Source organism: Enhydra lutris, unplaced genomic scaffold, assembly GCF_002288905.1.
Source record: "Enhydra lutris kenyoni isolate GAN:26980312 unplaced genomic scaffold, ASM228890v2 scaffoldscaffold17, whole genome shotgun sequence".
In the NCBI taxonomy this organism is placed as follows: Eukaryota; Metazoa; Chordata; class Mammalia; order Carnivora; family Mustelidae; genus Enhydra; species Enhydra lutris.
In genome coordinates, this window is record NW_019154101.1 from 12478312 (window position 1) to 12487362 (window position 9051).

Below are 9051 nucleotides of genomic sequence, written 5' to 3' on the forward strand. Positions count from 1 at the left end.
CTGAGTTCTGACTGGATGAGTTGCTTTTGTCCCATTGTTCTAAACATTAGTCAGAGAAATACATTCGGAAGAAAGGAGATTGGATTAACTTCTCCTGCACTATTTAATAATACATGGCTTTTTTCAGAAAGAATGAATACCCTTTCTGAAGTTCTGACTGAGTTCTGACTGGATGAGTTGCTTTTGTCCCATTGTTCTAAACATTAGTCAGAGAAATACATTCGGAAGAAAGGAGATTGGATTAACTTCTCCTGCACTATTTAATAATACATGGCTTTTTTCAGAAAGGATGAATACCCAACATTTGCACCAACATGTCCGGGACTGGAGGAGATTGTGCTAAATCAAATAAGTCAAGCAGAGAAAGTCAATTATCACATGGTTTCACTTACTTGTGAAGCATAAGGAATAGCATGGAGGACATTAGGAGAAGGAAAGGAAAAATAAAGGAGCGAATGAGTGGGGGAGACCAACCATGGAGACTGTGGACTCCAAGAAACAAACTGAAGGTTTTGGGGGGATTGATGTGGAGATGGGTTAGCCCAGTGTTGGGTATTAAAGAGGGCACATATTGCATGGAACACTGAGTGTTACGCGCAAAGAATGAATCATGGAACACTGCATCAAAAACTAATGATGTATTGTATGGTGACTAACATAATATAATTTAAAAAATAATGCATGGCTTTTATTTGTTCTAGAAATAGCAAATCTGAAATGCATGTATATTTCTTAAGTACTGTTTATGCAGACCGGCCCAGGACAGTGAAGGGGTGTCTGCAATGGCCGTATCTCTCACATTCTTTGGCTGTTTCGATATCTATTAAGCCTCCTGCATGTGTCAGATTGTATGCAACTGCTTAACCACTTCATAATGGGGCAGCCTCTGGTCCTTCCCCAGTGATCAAACTTCAAAATTTCTGCTAACAATCTCTTGTAGCAAAATTAGCATTTTACAGTCCCAGGGTCTAAATCTGCTACAGACTTTTCACCCTTGAGGCACAATGATGACTTTAGGTAATTCAAATGTGTATGCTTTGAAAGAATTTTAGGATGGCTTAAGACTGCTGCTCAGCTCCCCGTCTCACACCACCCTCTTCAGACACGTATAGAGAAGAGGTCTTGCAAAATGAATTGGACCCATTATAAACATGCAGTGTGATACCTTTCCTATCTAATTACAATTAAAGAAGGCTGTTCACAATCATAACGTGAATAATGCCACCCCGAAGTCCTATAAGATAATTTCCTTTTGTTCTACCTGCATTTATACAAATCTTAGCTTCTCTCAGCCGCTTGTCTCTCTCTTGACTTATATGGTCATGTTTTCTTGGAAACTGGGAACTGACCTGTTTGAGTACTTTGCCTATTGAGGGATTAAAAAAAAAAAACAACTTATCAAAGAATTTTCTTTTTTTCTCTTTCAAGCCTTTTTACTTGGGGCTACTTATACTGATTTCTGATTTCCAGTGTGAAGTATAGTAATATCTAGGCAGAGCTAATTAAAAGGGCAGAGACCCAAGTTTTTTTTTTTTTTTCATACTTCTCATGACACTACCATCTACAAATGGAAACAATTATTTATGATCATGATAATAAATATATACAACAGAATTTGGTACAGATGATTAGCACAAATCATTTAAATTACCAAAGCTCTCCAACAAGAGGTTAGGCTTGGTTGGTTTAAAGAACCAAAATCTAGGGAAATTTTTTAAGGTTGAAACTGAATAATCTATGAGAATGTTCTAGAGGTTAAAGATCAGCTATTTTATTTGTTCATTAATTTATTCATTTCTTCATCTAGTCTCCTGTTTTTTGAACTTTTGTTATCATAAACTATGCTGCAATGAGTATTTTTGACATAGCTCCTTGGGTACGTGTGTAATATTTTGTCTTGGGGTATTTACCAGTAATGGAATTTTTGAATCTAGAAATGATCTCATTTTAGAAATTAAATGTCAAATTTAGTATAATGATAACTATCCTGGGCTTTATTTAAAAAGAAACTGGCCTCTCTCTCTGAGCTCAGGTCTGTTTCAGGCTGGAAGACTGCCACTGGGATGGGCGTGTGTCATCTGTCACCTCCCTGCCTCCTGCTTCTCTTCTATCTCTGATTGACCCTCCCTCTCATCCCCTTCACCAGGTTCCCGGGGGTTCCTGCAAACCTGGAAAGGAGAAGGGGTGGAAAGAGAGGCAAGGGACAAGAAAGGTCTTACTTGACAGATTTATTTATTTATTTATTTACTTACTTACTTATTTTTGTAATCTGATGTAGGCACTCTGTCTTTGATGGTTGTCAGAAACTGACCCTTTTTCTTGGTGGGGGCTGGGGGCTTTCTGGAGGTTCCTGAGAGATACTGTGTACAGCCTGCCCCCGCATCAGTGGAGGTAGGGCTGACTTCTGAAGCAGCCATCATCTCTCTGAGGTTGGATAGATGGCTTCTGTCACAACCTTTTGCCTTTAAATGTGTTAGTCATGGGTCAAATTCGGTGTTACATGGGTCAGGTTCTCCAAGAGGTTTTTCCAGAACTTGTCTTCCCGGAATTGAAGTGAGAGAAAAGAATTGCTCCTCCACTCTCCTCCTAACCAACCCGTATGGGAATGAGGGAGATTCCAAAGCACTTCAATAGCTTTTTCCAAAAATGTCTCTCTTAAACACATACATCCTCCTGGCTTGTCCAACATCTTAAATATCCATAAGGTAGGTAATAAGGATCCTGTGTCTTTTGCATATGACAAATTTGTCTAAACCGGAGGGATTATTATGGATAATGTGAAGCTCCTGGTATCATGGGAATGCTGGAGGGGTGCCGCTCAGCTTCCAGTAACTGCTCTTGGAAGCCCACACAGAATTGGCCTGGTAGGCAACTCTGTCTTCTCTGACCCAGAGCCACCCCGCCCCTGTCCCGATTGGGCAACTCTTGTTGCCACGGTTGACCCCAGAACATGCTGACTTGTCACTGCTAAGCCTAAATTTCATATGGAGGCATAGCAACAGCAAGGAGAATGGGAAATGTATCTGTTGTTATTTTTTACTTCATCTTGGAAAAGCAGCACTCATGGTGGGCATCCGTGAGTAGGTCCACAAGTCCACAATAAGCCACAGAGTTCTTTTTGGTGATTTCTTTTTCATGTCTTCATGGATGGCCCAGCACCTTGCTTTGAGACATGGAGGACATGGAGATATTTAGCACCTATTGTTTTGTGTATTTTGTGACTTAGGGATCTAATTTGTTTTGTTTGTTTGTTTGTTTGCATTAAGGAGAGCTGCTTGTTCCTGCCATTATTTAATGAGCCACCTGTATTTCTGCATTGATTTTTATGTGGCCAAAACATAGATCTGGCTTTCATTTCTGTTTTATTCGTTGGGTTGGTTGTCCCTTCACCATTGCCATGCTCCTTAGATCCACTTTCCCTTGTTTTTCAAGAGTAACTTAATTCTTTGTTCTCCCACATACATTTAAAATCTGTCAATCTTGTTGAGATTTTATTGGAAATGTGTTGAAATTAATCACGTAGAAAATGACCTCTCTATGATAGCAAGTCTTCTAATTCATGATTGGAAGTTTCCATTTATTCAGGTTTTCTTTCATATCCTTCCTAAACATAGCTATTTCTTCATAAAGGCAATACTGTATCTCTGTTAATTTATTCCTAGGGATCTAATAGTTTTTGTTTTATTTTGTTTATTATTTTTTTTATTTTATTTAGTTTTTTTATTTTATCAATACTAATTTCTGACGGGTTATTAGCAGTATATGGACATGCTATTGAATTTTCTATGATGATCTTGTATCCATTGATCTTGATGAATTTTGTTATAGTTCTTTTAGTTTGTACATATTCTTGAATTTTCTATTTATATAATTATATTATCAACAAAATAAGGCATTTCAGTTTGTTTCTTTCCCACTTTTGTACCTTCTTATAACCATTGGCTATGAACTCCAGAACAATGTTGATAAGAAAGCATCATATGGATTTTGTCCCTGAATTTGATGGGAATACTTTTAAAAGTTTCACCACAAAATCTAATATTGGTTCTATTGTGTGAATGTTTGTTTTCTCAAGATTCATTTCTTGAAATCCTCACCACCACGGTGGTGGTATGGAGCCTTTGGGAGGTCATTAGGTCATTAGGGTGAGGCCCTCAGGAATAGAATTAGTACTTTTACTAAAAAGGTCCAGGAAAGCACCCTTGTTTTTCTGCCATGTGGAGCTATAGGGATGGTCATCTAGGAAGTGGGCCTTACCAGACAGGGATTCCACCAACAACTTGATCTTGAACTTCCAGGCATCCAGAACTACAGTAAATAAATGTTTGCTGAGTTTATGAGATTTTTGTTGTAGTAGCCTGAGTGGACTAAGACAACTGTCCTTAAAGTTTGGGTGGTGTATTAGTTTCCAGGAGCTACCATAACAAATTACCATAAGCTGAGTGCCTTAAAATAACAGAAATTTGTTCTCTTTGAGTTCTAGAGGCTAGAAGTTCAAAACCAAGGTGTTGGCAGGGTCATAGTTCTCTGAAGTCTCTAGGAGAGTACACCATCATAAGATTTTGGATGCTTGTATTAAAAGCTGCTTGTTATATTATTTTTCATATACTGATGAATTTTATTTAACCAGTACATTTCTTAAAAGGACCCTCATCCTCAGTTAAAAGCTTGACTGAGCATAAAATTCTAGGACAAAAGAAATTACAGTTTTAAAGATTGTTCCATTGAACTTTAGCACCAGTATTGCTGTTGAGAAGTGCAGTGTTACTCAGATTCTAAATCTTTAGAAGTAAACGCCTTTTCCCCCTTAAAAAACTTTTGGAATGTTCTCTCTGGCTCTGGTGATTTGAAATTTCAGAATGCAGTGCTTTGTCATGGATATCTTTCATCCCAAGACTTGGTGTTTTTTGGATTCTGTTTTCAAAAATGCATGTTACTTACTAATGAGAGTAGTGGGCAATTTCTTGAAATCTTTCTCTGATAAAGTCCACCTATCATTTCTCTGTACTCTATTTCTGGAAACTCTATTTAGATGTGGGTCTCTTAGAGAGGTCGTCTAATTTTTTTCTACTGTTTTCCATCTCTTTGTCTTTTAACTTACTTTTCAGAGATTTTTCTCAGGTTTATTTTTCAAACCTACTCTTTATTTTAAAATAATTGTTGATTGTCTATGCTGTGAAAAAACAGTCCTAAGCACTGTGATAACGTCAGTGACTAAAAGGAAGATCTCTGATCTTTTGAAATTATTAGTCTGTTTGGAGGAAACAGAGCAAAAACCAAATGTCATAAATAGGAGAATTAGTATGTTAAAAGTTATACAAAAATTGTTTTAAATATAATATTAAAGAGGATTCAGAATGCCAGGATAGAAGGCAGATTGCAGTTTTATATAGGATAGATATATTTTGAATATTCAGTCAGCAGAATTTCTGTAAGGAATGATGGTGGAATATAAGATAAAGAGAAGACTCCATTCAAGAAACTTGATAGATATAGTTTTCAGTAGATGGAGAAGAATATAGGACTGTAGGCTGAAAGAGTTTGTGGGGGCAAGATATGTAGTTCAGTTTGGGATATTTTGAGTTTAAGGTGTATTAGAGTTCTCCAGAGAAATAAAATACATATGTATGTATGCATATGTATGTGTTTATATATATGCTTTCTGTCTGTCTCCTCAAATATTTACATATATATTTGGTGGCTGGGAGAGAGGGAGGGAGAGAAAGAGGGACAGAGAGAGACAAAGAGAGAGAAAAAGGATGAGAGATTGACAGATTTTAAGGAAATTGCTTGGGATTAATGGGATTGTGGGAACTGACAAGTCCAGAATCCACACTGAAGGTCAGCAGACTGGAGACCTAGGGAAGAGTTGGTGTGGCAGCTTGAGTCCAAGACAGTCTGGGGGAAAAATCTCCTCTTCTTTGGAGGACTTCATCTTTTTTTTTGAGGACTCATCTCTTAAGACCATTAGCTGATTGGATGAGGCCCATCCACATAATAGAGAGTAATCTGCTTTACTCAGAGTCTATTGGTTTAAATGTTTATGTCATCTAAAAAAAATGCCTTTACAGAAAAATCTAGAATGATGTTTGACCAACTGTCTGGGTGGGTATCTTGGCTTAGTCAGTTGACACAGAAAATTAACCATCACCAATGTCTATTAGACATCCAAGTGGAGATGTGAAGTCAGAATATGAATATACAAGTCTAGAGTTTAGGACATGAATGAGAGATATTTCAGTATATTTAGGGGTTGGTTGAGATCACCAAGAAAGGAGTATAGATAGCAAAAAGGACTAAGGACCGTGACCTGGAACATTATGACTTGAAGAGATCAAGGATTAGAAGAGGAACCAGCAAAGGAGAATGAAACATCTACTTGATTGGAAGAAGAAGGAAAAAGGAGTGCAATGTTTCTGAACCCAAGTAAAGAAAGTACTAAGGAGGAAATGTGATCAGCTGTATTCACTACTACAGAAGGTCAGTAAAACTGAGATGAAGAACTGGTGATTTTAGTCATTAACAACATGGCACCTTACTGAGAGCACTTTTGATGGGGGCTAGAACCTCACTGCAGTGGGTTTAGGAGAGGATGGGAATCCCCGAAGGGGTTGGGATGACTGTTGTCCTGGAATAATTGTTATTAGTGCTTTCTTTCATTCCCAAAATGTCCCTGTTTGGATGATAAAATGGTATATTCCCAGAGGAAAGAGGGAATATAAATATCTCTTAAAAGGAAATTTGAAATAGACATGAAAGAGCAGAAACTCCTCAGACATTAAAGAAGCAACTGTTACTTTATTTTTATTTATTTATTTATTTTAAAGATTTTTTAAATTAATTTATTTCACAGACAGAGATCACAAGTAGTCAGAGAGGCAGGCAGAGAGAGAGGAGGAAGCAGGCTCCCTGCCAAACAGAGAGACCAATGCGGGGCTCAATCCCAGGACCCTGGGATCATGACCTGAGCCAAAGGCAGAGGCTTTAACCCACTGAGCCACCCAGGCACCCCTGTTACTTTATTTTTAATCTTACATTGTAGTACATCATGATGAATCGATGCCCAGCTTAGCAGTTTTCTCCTTTTCTCCTTTAGTCTGAGGCAAACACTAAGGTGTATTGAGTAGCTCAGCAAGAACCCAGCTGCAAATCACTTGAGAAATCACTCAAATCACTTCAGACACATTTAGTCTTCTGGTTGGTTATTCCCTCTGCTCCTGTCCATCTCATCTTCCAGTACTCCAGGAAGAGGAGAGTTTGTACCTGGGGAAATGCCGATTCTCCTGTGGTGTCGGTATCATCAGGTCGGCTGATAATGGCTAAGAGTAATGCGCGGTAACCAATGTCATAGCACCTGCGGCATGTTTTTGCCCTGATGTTAAAGAAGCTTGTGCTTCTCACCAGGTCTTCTTTAAATTTCTGATGCTCCAGCTCTTCAAATAATTTCTAGAAGTAAAACTTAGCTATGAACCTATAAAACTAGACAACTGAGGCTTTGCAAACTTAGATGATGCAAAACAAAATTTCTAATGAAGATTGTTAAAAATTGTGCACTTTTAAATCTTGTTTCATTTATATGTTGACAATACAAGTACTTCTTTAACATCAGAAAAATACTTGAATATAGTTCTGAGTTAGCACAGAGTTAAGCTAGGAATACCTGAGGGTGTTTAATGCCTGTTATAATAATCAATGAACCAGGGCATGAATTATACAATATATTTGAAATATCTCAAAGTAATTTTCTTTTTACTTGCCTCAAGGGTGCCATTGTACGCATATGGTGAATGAATAAATGGTGAAATTGTTTAAAAATTTTCTATGAAGGTTTTGTTTGTATACATTATAATTAGAATATTTGGGAAGAAAGAATGATTTCTAAAACCACTTTTTCCTAAGGAAGAAAAATGTGTGAAAGTTGAAAATGAGGAATTATTGCCCTACTGATATTAAAAATTGTATTTTTTTCCAAAGAATCAATTCAAAGAATCTTTGTTTCTAAGAATATATATCTACATTATCATTTCCTAATTTTTTTGTTTGGCAAACTAATAAAATATATAGTTTAATGCCTGTATGAATCAGTATTAGTCTAAGTGGAAACATCATTACTAGTGTTTAAAAGTGTTCATGAGGGTTTCAGTTCCAGTTATTCTATGGTCTATAAATAAAAAGTAAAATCATAACCGTCCACCAGGTGGCAGTAGTATATCAAATTGTTCTACAAACGCACATCTGCAAAGTAGGGGCCCCTTACTAAATTCTTAGGATGTGAATAAATTGAGTTCTGTCCCGGCCTTCAGCTAACTCACAGTCTGTTCTGCAACTCAAATATATGTACTTCGTGTCTCTTTTTCTTTTGCTAGTAAGAATCCTAAGTATGGACTATTCTTATATGTTATGGGAGGAAAATGAGGCTACCATAGTTCTTTTGCTAGTGTGGAGCCTGAGCTACCAAGTGGTTTTGTGACATTCTTGGAATCATATTATGGGCCTGGTATCCCTCCCCTGCTGTCCCTAGATTAATCTAATAGACATTCTGTGATAGTATTTCCACTAAAAATATATGTGATTTTAGGCATTGCACTTTTTTGTGTGTTATTCCATTGCTCTTAGACAATTAAAACTGGTATTTATTGATGAGAAAGTTGTGCTTTCAAGGTATCCTGTCACATCCTAACTAGTGGCCGCAGAGTTGCAAGTTGGTGGGAAAAATCTTACTCTTGTCATCTGTACATTTCAATATGCTCCATTAGGTTATTTAAATATATATTTTTACAATAAAATTAAAGGTAACACAAAAGTATCCCATATTCTCACATTCTCAACACAAATCATTTCTCTCTCTCTCTGCTTCGTGTGAATCTTTATCTACATTTATACAGAGTTCTAATCAAAGTACCCATAGCACTGAAAATCTTTCACTTAGTTCGTAAACCGTTTTTTTATCTTTAGCCTCATCTTTATATCTATCTTTTTGTTTGGATTTTTTAAAAAAGATTTTATTTATTTATTTGACAGAGAGAGAGAGATCAGGCAGAGAGGCAGGCA